The sequence below is a fragment of the Melopsittacus undulatus genome, chromosome 7 (assembly GCF_012275295.1).
Source record: "Melopsittacus undulatus isolate bMelUnd1 chromosome 7, bMelUnd1.mat.Z, whole genome shotgun sequence".
In the NCBI taxonomy this organism is placed as follows: Eukaryota; Metazoa; Chordata; class Aves; order Psittaciformes; family Psittaculidae; genus Melopsittacus; species Melopsittacus undulatus.
Genome location: NC_047533.1, coordinates 29194475 through 29207714, shown reverse-complemented (window position 1 = coordinate 29207714; position 13240 = coordinate 29194475). Strand labels below are relative to the sequence as shown.

Genomic DNA, 13240 nt, shown 5'->3' with positions numbered 1-13240 from the left:
CGAAAACCACACTGATTGCAGAGTGCCTATGAGTGCTCCCCATGACATGCTCATCTGAAGGCACACGGGGAACCAAGAGTTTACCAGAGTCTTCTACACAGCATCTCTGAAGCCCTGATTTTCTGCAAGCAGAACCAAAATGATAAATCTTAATATCTTTACCAGAGCTCTTGGTTCAAAAGAAGCATCTCTTTTATTAATCAATCATTATGCTTGCATCAAAGTAAAGCCTTGCAAGTGTTGCTTCTTATCTTATTAAGCTACAAACTCTGCTTGATCTTGCTCCATTATTGTCTTATCTATGAGCAGCTGAATTTCTACCAGGTTGGCTCAACTAACCAACTTATGTTGCTGCGATTTTGACATTTCAAAAAAATTCTGTTACACAACCACAGCAGAAATAAAAACCACTTGAGCAGCTGAAAGAGTAGAGCTGATTAAAAAGTGCTACAAAACGGGAACAGATTTAGGAATAATGAGGTCACCTCACACCTCAACACACACGAAGTTATTCTGTTCACTCAAATAACTAGACGTTCAGTAGTAGTCACAGCACAAAATACCACACCATTTTAAAGAAACAGAAGCATTTTCAGTGTTTTGGCCAATTCAAAATAATGAACACAGAACAATACCATAACGTTTTACCTTTGGTAATATCTGTGCAGCCAAGAGCTGGGCTGGGTTTTTGTTTTGTGTTTTAAAAAGACTGCAGACACCATGCTTTTCTGAACCAGAGAGGAGTGCAGCAGTCAACAGTTAGTAAAAGAATGTTCTAGATGTCAAAATTGCTTAAAAAGCATGACTGCCTACTGAGCTAAAGCATGATATTGCTATCCCTAAATGGGAGTTGGTATCTAAGCTGATACAGATTGGAACCATTGAGTCATCCACCCTGGACCTTTAAGGCAAACAGATGAAGAATAAAGGGCTGACAGAAGGAAAAGAGCAGGGAGGAAGTTAAGGAGGTAGAGGGGATTTAAATAAGATTAGCTACATGTGAATCCCAAATAAAGATTAAAATCACTGCCTTCTCGATTTGAGGATTTCAAAGTCAAGGTCATGAAGTTAGAAGAAAATTGGCAGTTCATGAGCTTGACTTTTCTGGGGCTAACTTTCAGCAGTATTTTAACTCTTAAGAGCTACAATTGCACAGTTCTTCCAAACTTCTTTAAATCATAACGAGAAACTGGCATTTAGTGCAGGCATCTAAAATTCCTTGCTCCTGTTTTATAGTTAAATCAACTATATATTTTAACACAAACAACAAAGTCTTTCCCACAAAAGTCTTTCTACTGTCCATACTCCCTGCTGCCACCGACATAGTCAAGCCCTTACATGGTGGATAGCCTGGGTCTGCTCTATTACACTAAAATGAAAAACACCATGGGTGGAATGATCTTGCTCAGCTAAATTTTAGTTAGTTGGTATAGATTACAAATCTTTAAAGCCAAAGAAAGTCCTGTTAACTTCTAATACTGTAACTAGTGCTCTATAAAGGTCAGATTTCTTTGCAGATTAAGAGGCATTTCAATCATTTTTGGAAATGCTTTATGCTTTTTAGAATGAAGATTTCCATAAATAAGTTCTGTATCTTTTAATTTATAAATACTCATACTCTCTTTCAACTTGACTGAACTGTAGTCTTGTTCATTTACAACTCTGTACAGACATCACAAAGGTGATATAAATTTCCCTTATGTACTTAACATTAATTACAAGTTCTTAAGGTATAGTGATGATGGGTGCCCTTCATTTTCATGTGACAGTCTTTTAAAATGCATTATCTGATCTATTAATTCTAGAATTACTGAGCCGGTTTCCTTGGAAAGGTGCTGGTTTCCATGAGGGCAGCTGGGAAAATGAGTAGGGAAAATAAGAAAGATGTCTTCACCCTATTTAATAACACTTCAGCAGAAGTAAAATATACAGATGGTATTGTTTCCACTAATGATGTACACAACTAAGACATCAAAACCACAACTGAGGAAATTAGTTAATTTTCTCCTCAGGCAACTTTCTGAGCTGGAACCTAAAAGAATTGTTTTATTTATGATCCAGTTTTTTGTGCCATAATTCCTTCCTATGTTTCCATCACTGGAGATTTTCTTATGGCAGCTCTCTTTTTATAGCTTAGGAGAGGAAATCCCATAAGTTTGGGAATAGAAAAATTACATTTTGACTCCTTAAAGACAATTGTGTCTTTCAGTACTAAACTTTGATTTTTGCTGTGAGACTACAGAAGAATGAGTGAAGTTGGGCTGTTCAGGCATCTCCAAGTGTTTTCTAGGGCAAAACATTGCCAGAGAAAGTATAGATTCAGTATCAGGAAAGTTTCTTGGTAAAGTATATTAAGCAACTGGACACATATTTGAAGAGCAAGAACATTCACCTTGACAAGGTACTCAGAAATATAATGAAATTAACAGTCCTACACTTAAAAGAGGAAAGACAAAATAAACTGAATATTGATTCTTACAGCAATTCTTGTTCACAGAATACTAAAATTAAGCTGAACATTACTGCAGCTTGAAATGATGTGGAAAAGCAAAAAAGAAAGGGAAGCAAGGAAGAGAACACTAAATCAAATCCTGCTGTAAAAATCTGTAACTTAGACTTTCTATACAAATACCTGGATCTTGCTAGCCTAGGTGATGAAATACTCTCCAGACCATCCAATAAAGACACTGGAAGAGCCATCCATGATGAGAATGAACTGCAAGACACAGGCATAAGCAGATTCTGTGCAGTAATTTATGAAGAAAAAGCTTCCTCTGTAAATAAACTGAAAATGTGTTCTGTCTCTTTAACTTACAACCAAAACCCAGGTTATTATTACAGTACCTGACTCATCAGTACCCAGTATGTCAGAGTGAACATTTTGGTTAGTATTGCTTTCAGTTGCAGCCATGTTTTTTTCTGGGTGCTTTTGTTTTGGTTTGTTTGGGGTTTCTTTCAAATGTTACTGAAACAAGAAGTATAGCATAACACATTTATGTAACCACTCAGAATCTGAAATCAAACAAGAGCTTCAGCTTCCCTTATTTTTAAATCATTGTTCATGCAGTAAAATGCCTTACATTTTAGGCTGCTTTGGAACTATGCAGTAGCAGTATTGTGAGGGTACAATAGTCATTACTTTATGAAATACTTAATATGTGAAAATTATAGCTGTGCTTCATAACAAAATGCAGCAGCACCAGTAAGTCATGCTGCCAAGGAATCGCAGAGTGCTGTAATAAGAAAATCATACTGTGCAGAACACATTTTCCGTCTTACTGTCTGAATTACTTCCTCTGATCACTAATGGAAACAACTAATAGTGTTATATATTTATGTAACAAATACTTTCTATAGCACTTGCAGTACTTCTGTTTAACACAATAAGCAAATAGTGCCATACGTGAACTCTGTATTTAACAGTTTAATAGCGTAAAACAATGTTACAGTATAAAGCACTGCATTAGCTACCAGAATGCTGTAGAAGTACACGGAAATCCTTTTTGCAGAAAATTATTTTCTTCAAATTACATTATCTACCTGTGTATTTTCCATACTTGAAGTTTCACCAAGGGGTAAAAAACTACATTAACAGGCTCAATAAAAGATACTTTTACTGCCTTCATTACACAGGAGTATTATAATGGCACATTATATCTTCCAGACATAAAAATGTGATAGACATTAAAAATTATGGCATTTGTCCTCCTGTAAAACATATATCCAGATTAAAATAACAGTTTAAAAGGCCTCGAGGAGCTTTTCTAATAAAACTTGCCTATGGGTTACATATTTTTCATACTCTTGCTTCTTCTCCAGAACCATTATTTTTGGGGAAGAAGTCTTGCTTTTAGACAATAACATATGCAATATGGAAAAAGAGCAAGATACAAACCAGCACTATATGACATTTTTTATCCTGAGTTATATCAACAAAAATTAGCAACTTCAGCAGGACCCTGCAGTGGGAAACATTATCCAAACAGAACAGGGTAGTTCAGCTCCCCTTTCTACATAATGATAAAGATGACGGAGCTGAAGAAGGACCTCGTCTTGAAGACACCTCTGCCTATTGCCAGTTAAAAAGACATTACACACCTCCAAGAAGTTCAATGAGTGCAGTGCAACATGAAGTAAAAATAACAGTAGCACGTGAAGGTTTTAAAGGCTGTGTAAGTCTCTGAGCTGCATTTCAGCTGAGAGATTCATTCAGGTAGAGGGGAGGAAAGCCACTTGGAGTTTTAAATCTTTGAATACAAACAAGGTAGTCAGTCAATTGCCTGTACTGAATTTAACATGCTGTATCATATTAAGCAATGATACCTACATAGGTGTCTTTTCCTTTTAGAATTTTCTGAAGAGCTTTACTGCCCTCCTTCCTAGTTAGCCACTAAGGCCCAGTGAGCTTCCAGCTCAAGGAAGCACTAAATTATATTCCAATTAAGCATGTGATTCTCTTTTCCTGAATTAGGGCTTATAAAAATATTTAGCTACTGCTGGACACTCAAGGCAGGACATCACAAATACCACATTAGCAAAGTCAAATCAGGATTTGTGTCAGTTTTTGCCTGTCCCAAACCTACAAACCTGAATTCCTGAGTACTCTTAAGATCCTATTTTGAACTTTAAAAACTCTAGCAGAGGGGCAGCCATACAAAAAAATGACTTCTGGCAATCCTTTAATTGACCCAGTTCTAAAAGTTCTAGAGGAAGCATAAATCACCTTTTGACCTAGATAATTTTGCTATACACTGATATCCTCTCAGAATTCAGCACAGAAAAAATCAAAAGAACGCAGCCCACAGCCTAACTAAAGCTGGGTAAACAGCATAAGTTCCTGACATTGGTAGGACCACAAAAATAAAACTCCAAGCAGAAATGAATTTAAATTTTGCAAACAAGACTTCTGGCTGCGTGAAAAAACTTTCTTGACACAAGAAATTTTGAACACATTGAAAAAAACCAGTCAAGCTCCACAGTCTGAGCCCTGTTTTGAAATACAAATTGCTCCAAAATACTCCTGGTGAGCACGGAAATCTTGCTTGGAAGTATTGAATCTAACTAGGAATAAAAATTTTAATTCCAATTATAACTTGGTAATTAAAATAAACAGATTTAATTAGAACTAAGCAACACTACTGCAATCTAATAATTCCACAAAAATTACCTCTGCCTTAGAAGCTCTTATACTCCTCTTACCAAAAGTCTTACTCTATATTACATACAAAGTTTCAACAACATAGAGTCATCTAGTGGCTGAATATAAAGTATAAATACTGTAGTATAAGTACTGCTCTGATTTTAACATAGATATATACCATCCGTCTTGTCAGGGGGAAGTAAAAGCAGAAAAAACTATTCTTGTAAAATTATCAAGACAAGCTTTTGCATCCTGGGCAGCTTCCTAGGGAAACAGAGCAGATGCAAAAGTTAATGAGCTAAGTTAGATATGGAGAGGCTTATGGAACATGAAAAACGTGACATGGCAACTTGTTTTGTTCATTTGTTGTTTTACTTGTATTTGTCATACCATTATTTCAAAGCAAGTTGATCAAGAATAACTGTTCTTCAGCATGACAGTGTTGGCTTTCAGAAGAAATTTCTATGGAGGAGCTTCACCCCCTCTAGGCTCTCTTGGAGATCCCAGCACTCAGGTGTAGCTACCTCATTGTAACAGATCTACCTACTGCCTTCTCCTGACAGTAATAATTAAAAAAAACCCAACCATCTCAACTTCCAGAAGCTTACAGGTTGCCAACCTGATAAACAGTAGGCATGAATCTCACACCTCTTAGAACAAGGATTAAGCACCTAGACTCAGAAACTGGTAGCCTCCAATGCTGTTCACAGAGAGAAATACACAAAACCAGGAGATTTTCTGGATGATAGAAGAAACAAATATTTGAAATTCACAGCATAGTTTTCACATCATAAAAATATTTGATTAAATCTTTTAGATTTTTTATTGTAATTATTGCCCCACAGCAATTAGCAGATGGATTTAACCACACGAGTTTCCTGCTGCAATGTTCTGTCCGTTTCTGCAGATGATGTGATATTCTGAACTAATTAGTCAACTGCGTATCAGAAAATACTTTCCATGGAAGTGTGAACACCGTTTCAGATTGTTGCAATTCTCAGGTCATCTTTTTGGTTGGCTCTTTTTTGGTCATGGAGGAGACAAGGAAGTTGGTTCCTTCTAAACAGGACACAGGCTGGGGAGGACCATGCAGTGGGCAGACATAGCTCTAGTAAGCACAGATGAGTGTTTTAGAAGAGTTTTTCACATGGTGCAAGCATGGTGCTACCCAGCTGAGTTCTACAGCTCACCACCTCGGGTCCCAGCCCTGCGCAGCCAGAGGCACCAAGGGGGCAAACCACCATGAGCAGCTTTCTCTGGTGTGCGAAGTCACGCCTGCACTGGGCTAGCAGGAGGGCATGACATTGCTCTGCAAGAAAGCAAGCTAAGGCTGAGTTGCAGAAGAGCATGAAATCAGAGTCTTTTTATAGTGAAAGACTTCCTCGCTGGTTTTGTGATAGCAAATTTGAGAAGACAAACAGTTCATTCACATTAATAATATGTAGAGAGTTCACAAATCAAGGTACTTCTCACATTGAGATTTATTCTAATTATCAGGAAAACTCATTACAAGTGTAGCATAAAAAGGTCTAGAAACCTAGAAAATTAACCATGAACAAACGTTACAACATTATGTTGACTAATTCAACTGTATCTTCTTGGCAGGATCTCTTCTTCATTAAAATAAGGAAATAGAGTATTTGCATAGTTAATTATTGCACAGTGACTCATTTCATAAATTCCTTGTTTGTGCTTCCACTAAAGTTACTGGTACAATTAAGTGTATCCATAATCATCAGTTATTGTAAGAGAAATCAGAATTGGGTAAAAAGAAAGAACAAATGAAACAAAGAAGAAGAAAATATTCTAAAATTATTTACACCAAGGAGAATCTTATGGATAAAGCAAAATCTCTACTCCTGGTACAAATTATTTCCTATTAAAGTTTTGGTACTATTATCTGCTGTAAAAAGCAGAATATTTTAACAACAGGATACGGGGGTGGGTTACGAAAGAACACTGGGTACGCTGTCAGAAAGAAAACTAGCTTTAATTCTCTTGGAAGAAAAATTATGTGCAAATTCTATACAGGAATTTAGGTCTTGCATACTTTATTTATGAAATTTGTATTAGACAATCTGGAGATGATACTGCAACTGACCACACTCATAGACTGCTCTTTGAAGCCAACAGGTACTGTATTTTACTCGGCAAAGTATAAAATATGGTATTTGAAAACTGACGCATTGTATGCAAAACATGAAGTCTATTAAAAGGAAAGAGAAGATAGCTCAGAATCCATAATCCTTACAAGTGCCATGGAAATATGAAGTTAAAAAGAGCAAGTAAGAAGCACGCTACTTTCACAGAGCACTTTTCATTGGTGGTGGCACACTCTCTTTCTTTGAAAAATTAAGAACATATCCTACCCATAATACAGTAACAGACAATGTCTTACAAACTGGTATTTCAAAAACACCTGTGTACCATCTGCTGAGGTGTAGTAGGCTTTTATGATACAAAAATGACCTCATGACTATGACCATCCCAAGAAAACAGAATCTTTTTTTCTTAACAAGCCAATGTATTCCAGCTCATAATTTCAGAAGAGTTGTCAATGATATCTGCTTATCATTCATTCTCTTGCCACATAACATACAAATCAAATGTACATTTTGGGAAGCAGGAGGGTTGGAACTAGGTGATCTTTAAGGTCCCTTCCAACACAAACCATCCTATGAAGACAGCTGCAAGTAAGGCAAAACTTTTAGTTAACGAATAGCTTTTGTTGATTTACAGGGTAATGTTGGTTAGAAAGGATAGATTCTCTAAATCACATAAATAAGTTTGAATAACAGAACCATATTGTTTTGTGCAAAAACAAAGACAGCATTTCTACATTAGACAGACACTGAAACTAGTTTTATAGAAATGCAGTGTAGAGCGTAGATGAAGTCACTGATGAACACGTTTGCCCTGGGAACACATTCCAGAATGGCTGCTCTACAAAGAAATTATTACCTATCTTTTGCAATTCCAATATTCTTCCCAGGCCCTTCCCCTTCCCTTCCCATCCCCTCCCCACCAAAAAAAAAAGAAGAAAAAAAAAAGGAAATCTGAATCGGAAAACTGCTGCTGCTTTCAAAGGAAACATGCACAGCACAGGATGTTTTAACTGGTTTTGGCTTTTTCCAATACTTTTTGTAACTGGAGCATGCAAGAAAGTAGAGTCGTAAATGTTTTGCAAATAAGCAATCAATCCAAAACCTGGTAGAAAGGAAAACAGTGCAGATCTGTTCTGATAAAAGCCTAAATGATGGACTATTTCTTAGCACTACTTCCCAGCGGCTGCGTTCTTCATGCTATTATCTGTCTTGGAAAAATGATTGCTGCTTGGTAGAGCAGAGACTACATAAATCTTTGCATGGCTAAGACTAACATCAGTGGTTGAAATTAAAGAAAATATCTAATGCTGTGTGCAGTACTTATTTTCTTTTTGTGTCAAAATGTACAGAAAAGCTTCACACAAATTAGTTTTAAGTACACGAACACATGCTTTACATTCTTCTTTTAATATTAAAAAGCCTTTTTTTGATTTATAACTTAGAACATGCAGGTCAAAACAAAAAATTTAGTATCAATTATTATTTAAATTTTCCTTTCTTCCTTCAACTTAATGAGTTGTTAAAAGAAGACATCACTTACAGTGTTAAAGGATCAGCAGAAAAACAGTTCCTTACCTTTTTTAAAGATGGGATGTGCTATCCTCTAATTTCCCACAGTCTTGAACTCTCTCTGAAATGGGGATTTTTCTTTAATAGAAGTGACCAGAAATCAGGGACCAGTGGTTAACATCCTTCTCCCAGACTGCCTACACATAAGGGGAAAAGAAAGAATCTTAGTTCACCTTTCCCCAAGCTAGCATAGGAATAATTTTTTTTGCTTTCCATCTTTCGAGGGGTGCTTGTAAACTGAGCAGTTTTAGTCTGCCACAACTCTTGTAAATGATTTGAGATGTCTGCAGTCTAGAAAAAAAGGAAAAAAGATATTGAAACCTGAGAAATTTTCATGAGCTTCAGATTTCCCTTGATGACTTTCACACAAAATGGTCTTTCTTTACTGTTTCTACCCAGTGAAATAGCAACACTTTCTTTTTTTTCCTTCCAAACAGTCACACCCTGCAGTTCTAAATCAATTAAAACTCCAGAAATACATGGCACTGTTTTTACTGAAGTTTTGGCTAACATAAAAACGCAGTATTTGACCCCATTTTCTCAAACAACTTTTAGAATTTCAAATGAGAGTTTATCATAACTTGAATTTTCCTTCTATTAGAGTATGTAAAAATGAGTTCTAATAACTTTTTTGGCAAAAAGCAGGAAATATCTTTATTAACTAAAAAACAAACTTATTACAAAACCTCAAACTATAGTAACTATTCAAATACACTGCAAAATAGGAAAAAATTAAACAGGTTAAGACAACTTATAAAATTGTACAGAAGAATTGAATTACTTTTTTTTGCTTCTGGTTTCACTATTTTTTAGTTTTGTATTGAAAAATTTGAAACCAATTCTGCAATTTCAGGCAAAAGTGGGACATAAAAGTTTACTGCAAACATTTTTACTCTTATTAGGGATTGATATGCTTCATTTTGTATATAACTACAAGTAAGTATTAGACAAGGATTTTGAAGCAACTGTCTTATTCCCACACCCTAGTAGTTATTAAATACTATTTTCTATGTTCATTCATCTTTATAACCTCAGCCAGCTGCAAATAAGACTATTTTGTCAGATCAATGTAATTGGAGTGGCGGCTAAATCATGCTCCTTTTGGTAAGACAAGGATAAATGTATTGTCTGACCACTGGCAATCAAACAGAACACTTTGCAGGCATTAAATTGTGGGGTTATCAGTCCCAGTATTCAGCTACTGCTGAAGTTGGTGGGCTAAGTGTTGGTGAGCACTCTCAGGCTGCCAGAAAAGACAAACCAGATCAGTGCTGATCTTACAATGGCACCTGGAAGAAGGCAAAGTCTGTTTAAACTGAGAAATGAGAAATTAGCACTCAGTTGACTCTGCACCACTCGTAACATTCAGGATGTGTTCAGGGTGTGAATGAGATATGAAAAAACAGCATGAAAACATCTCAAGCTTGTTGGGACCAGTTTAAATGAAAAACAGGACTCCAAAATCTCAAACAACAGATACTTGTGCATCACTGGAAAATCCAGATGTTAAAAATGTCATATACACACATCAACCTCAAATCAAATTTTCACATGTAGGCTCGACACTACCCTCTTGTTCATGGGCACAAGATGCAGTACTGAAACTAGCATGTGCAATGGTCTGAGCATGGAATGTTTGTTGCCTGCAATAGCAGATCTGATTGATGTTGTTCTAGCAAAACAGGAAGGAATGTATTGAGTCTTCATGGGAAAAACCTTCTCCCTAGTAATCAATAGTCAATACAAAGATCCCTATTAGTTCATAGTTGTAAACACTGCATGCAACCAACAGCCATTTCCAGCATAAGCTCTCTGACAGTCCCTGCAGACATCATGCTGTTAATTGGCAGAGTGGGGAACACCTCTCGGTGCGACTGTGATAATTTCACATTTCCCTGCCCTTGCTGCACCTGACCGCCTTATGCTAATGGTCGTAGCACAGCAGACACTGGGAGCTCAATGCACCTGAAATAAAGAGCCTGCTGTAACTGAGAGACTTCAGGTCTATCACCTTGCATACATCCCAAGGAGAGCAGTAAGTCTACTGATGGCTGCCATTACGGAGAGTCAATTTTCATTATGCTCGTTAAGGTTTTGAAGAATGTGAGCGATAGACCAGCCTCTTAATTTGTTTATTGTTCTTGAAAATTGGATTCTAAATTATTCCGAACTCCTGCGTATAATACACTCTTCTATTGTCCAAGGTGCAAGAAAAACAAACTTAAACCACAGTCAGCATTGACAATTAAGCCCAAGAAACACACAAGGGGATGTTCTGGCAGTAATAAACAGAAAAGGTCTGCCTTCTCTTCAATAACACTCTTTTTCTTCTCTGGGGAAAAAGTGGAGACAGGTGGATAGGGAAACATTTCTATGAAAAGAAGGATAGGACAGAATACGAGATTTGGACCTTGAAACATTATTGCAGGAAACTATTCTATATTGTCCCTTTCCAATGCAGCTATAAAATTCAATGCAGAATCGGAAATACATATTTACTGCAAGAAAGCTAAGCAGACACATACTCTGCTCACACTTAGGGGAAAATTATTGTATCCCATAGTAATAAGTAGCAGACAGAAGCAATGATATTAGGCCCTAGAGCACATGAAAATCTGACCAGAATGGAAATCAGGAAATAAAAAGTTGATTCAGTTTCTCAGCATTTTGCTGGAGGACACAGAGCTCTTCTCTGCATTTTGCCGTTTCACAAACTACACTTTACCTCAAGACATAATAATAATACAAAACTTTAGGATAGACAAAGGCCATTATAAAAGCATGTCCTGGAAAATACTTACCTTAATGCTAGAATTACAAGTGGTAAATTGATTAACTGGTCTATTTTCAGCGTCTCAGACAATAATTGCTTCTGTACATAGACCACGCGGCTGTTATTTCACCACACAACACAAGAGTAGTAGGCAACTGAGTATGGCAAATCATCATACCCTGCTGTATCTTTTTCCCCTGTCTACTGAGTACCTATTTTTCTAACTGCGTGTTTCACCTTCTCAGGTTAGCTGAGTAACACTCCAAAAGAAAAACATTATGTTCCGTATCCCACAGGTAAATGTAATCAATATTACTCAACAAATGCTTTTCTTCATATGCAAAGAAATCTTCTGATTTAAAGAAAAAAATAATTGTTTCTTATCAGAGAAATACAGTATCAACAACTTCTGAAAATAACAATCAAGTGTACAGTTATTTTGAGTTAAAATACAGAAAGCTGTGACTCAGTGTTTTATATCATGAGCAAGAAGACGATCCCCTCTGTGAGCTGCAGTTTCTCTAGAATCTGGTAAATTATTCTGCACTGTATTTGGTCCTCAAATTAATTTTAATAACACCTATCATTTAAAGTACTTTGTACACATAAAAAAAAAAAAAGGAAATCAATTAAAAAAAAACATTTTTTCCAGACTACCAATAAAAGCTTGTAATGAGTTGTTAGCTATGAAAAGCAGTGTGATCCAGAAAAGCACCTTGGTCATTTTAATACCAATGTTTAGCTTTGGAATGAAAACCAAAACCAAAAGAACCCTTATGCACTTCTTTGGTGGCCACTGAAACATTCCTTTCTCTGTACCAGAAACTGAGACAGTTCTGTGCTGCACATCATACAATTCCATTACTTTGGATTATCCTCCCTGACAAGGCATCACATAGTGTGCACAACTCCTCAAAGCCAAGAAAATAAACAATCTCCAGATATCATATTAGATCATGTTAACATTTTATCATGGTGCCTAACTTAAGGTTAACTCCAGCCCCTGCAGAGAGCAGGATCCACTATCATGCATGTGTGTATACACACACACAGACAAAGAGCTGTGAAATGGCAGGTTAAGTTTATCTAACACTACTTCCTTCCCAAACTCAGAAGTTTGGATTGTTCAAGGAGAATGAATGCCCTCACTGCAACTACCAAGACATGTTAAGAGAAAACTAATGTGCCGGGAGATATGATCTGATGTGCCCTTTCCTAGGTTTCTATAGTAAAATCATCAAAAATAATTTTATTTCAATACCACACACACTTGTAAGTGCACCTCTACTATACATCCACGTAGAGTGAGCAAATCATGTTCTTGTTCTACGTGAGGAAAATGATGCCCAAACATGGTAAGCAAAGTGTGTTTGGCCAAAATTAAATTCCTTGTATGCTTTCTTGAGAGATAAATAAGAAGCTGAAAATTCAGAATGAGTAACTAAAAAAACTACAAGTAACAGAATATGTAAAAATCACGGTTCATAAATAATACCTCAAAAAGAAGCTCATGCATCCTTGAATGAGAAAGCTTTAGTAACTTAGCACATCTATTATCATTGACGTGCATTGTGTCCTGGAATGTTAGGATATCATAAAAATGCCTTTTAATTCATACGCCTGTTTGGTGCTTGAGGGAAAACCAAGCAGTAA

The 13240-nt window shown here is 36.5% G+C and overlaps 1 protein-coding gene across 1 annotated transcript in view; it reads right to left on the bottom strand.

The window, feature by feature from the left end:
* Positions 1-8885, bottom strand: part of CRACD (capping protein inhibiting regulator of actin dynamics) — a 67646-nt gene extending 58761 nt beyond the window's left edge. The window contains exon 1 of the mRNA XM_031048942.2: positions 8821-8885. The gene's annotated coding sequence lies outside the window, so the exon portion shown is untranslated. The remainder of the gene's footprint in view (positions 1-8820) is intronic.
* Between the last annotated feature and the right edge of the window lie 4355 nt (positions 8886-13240).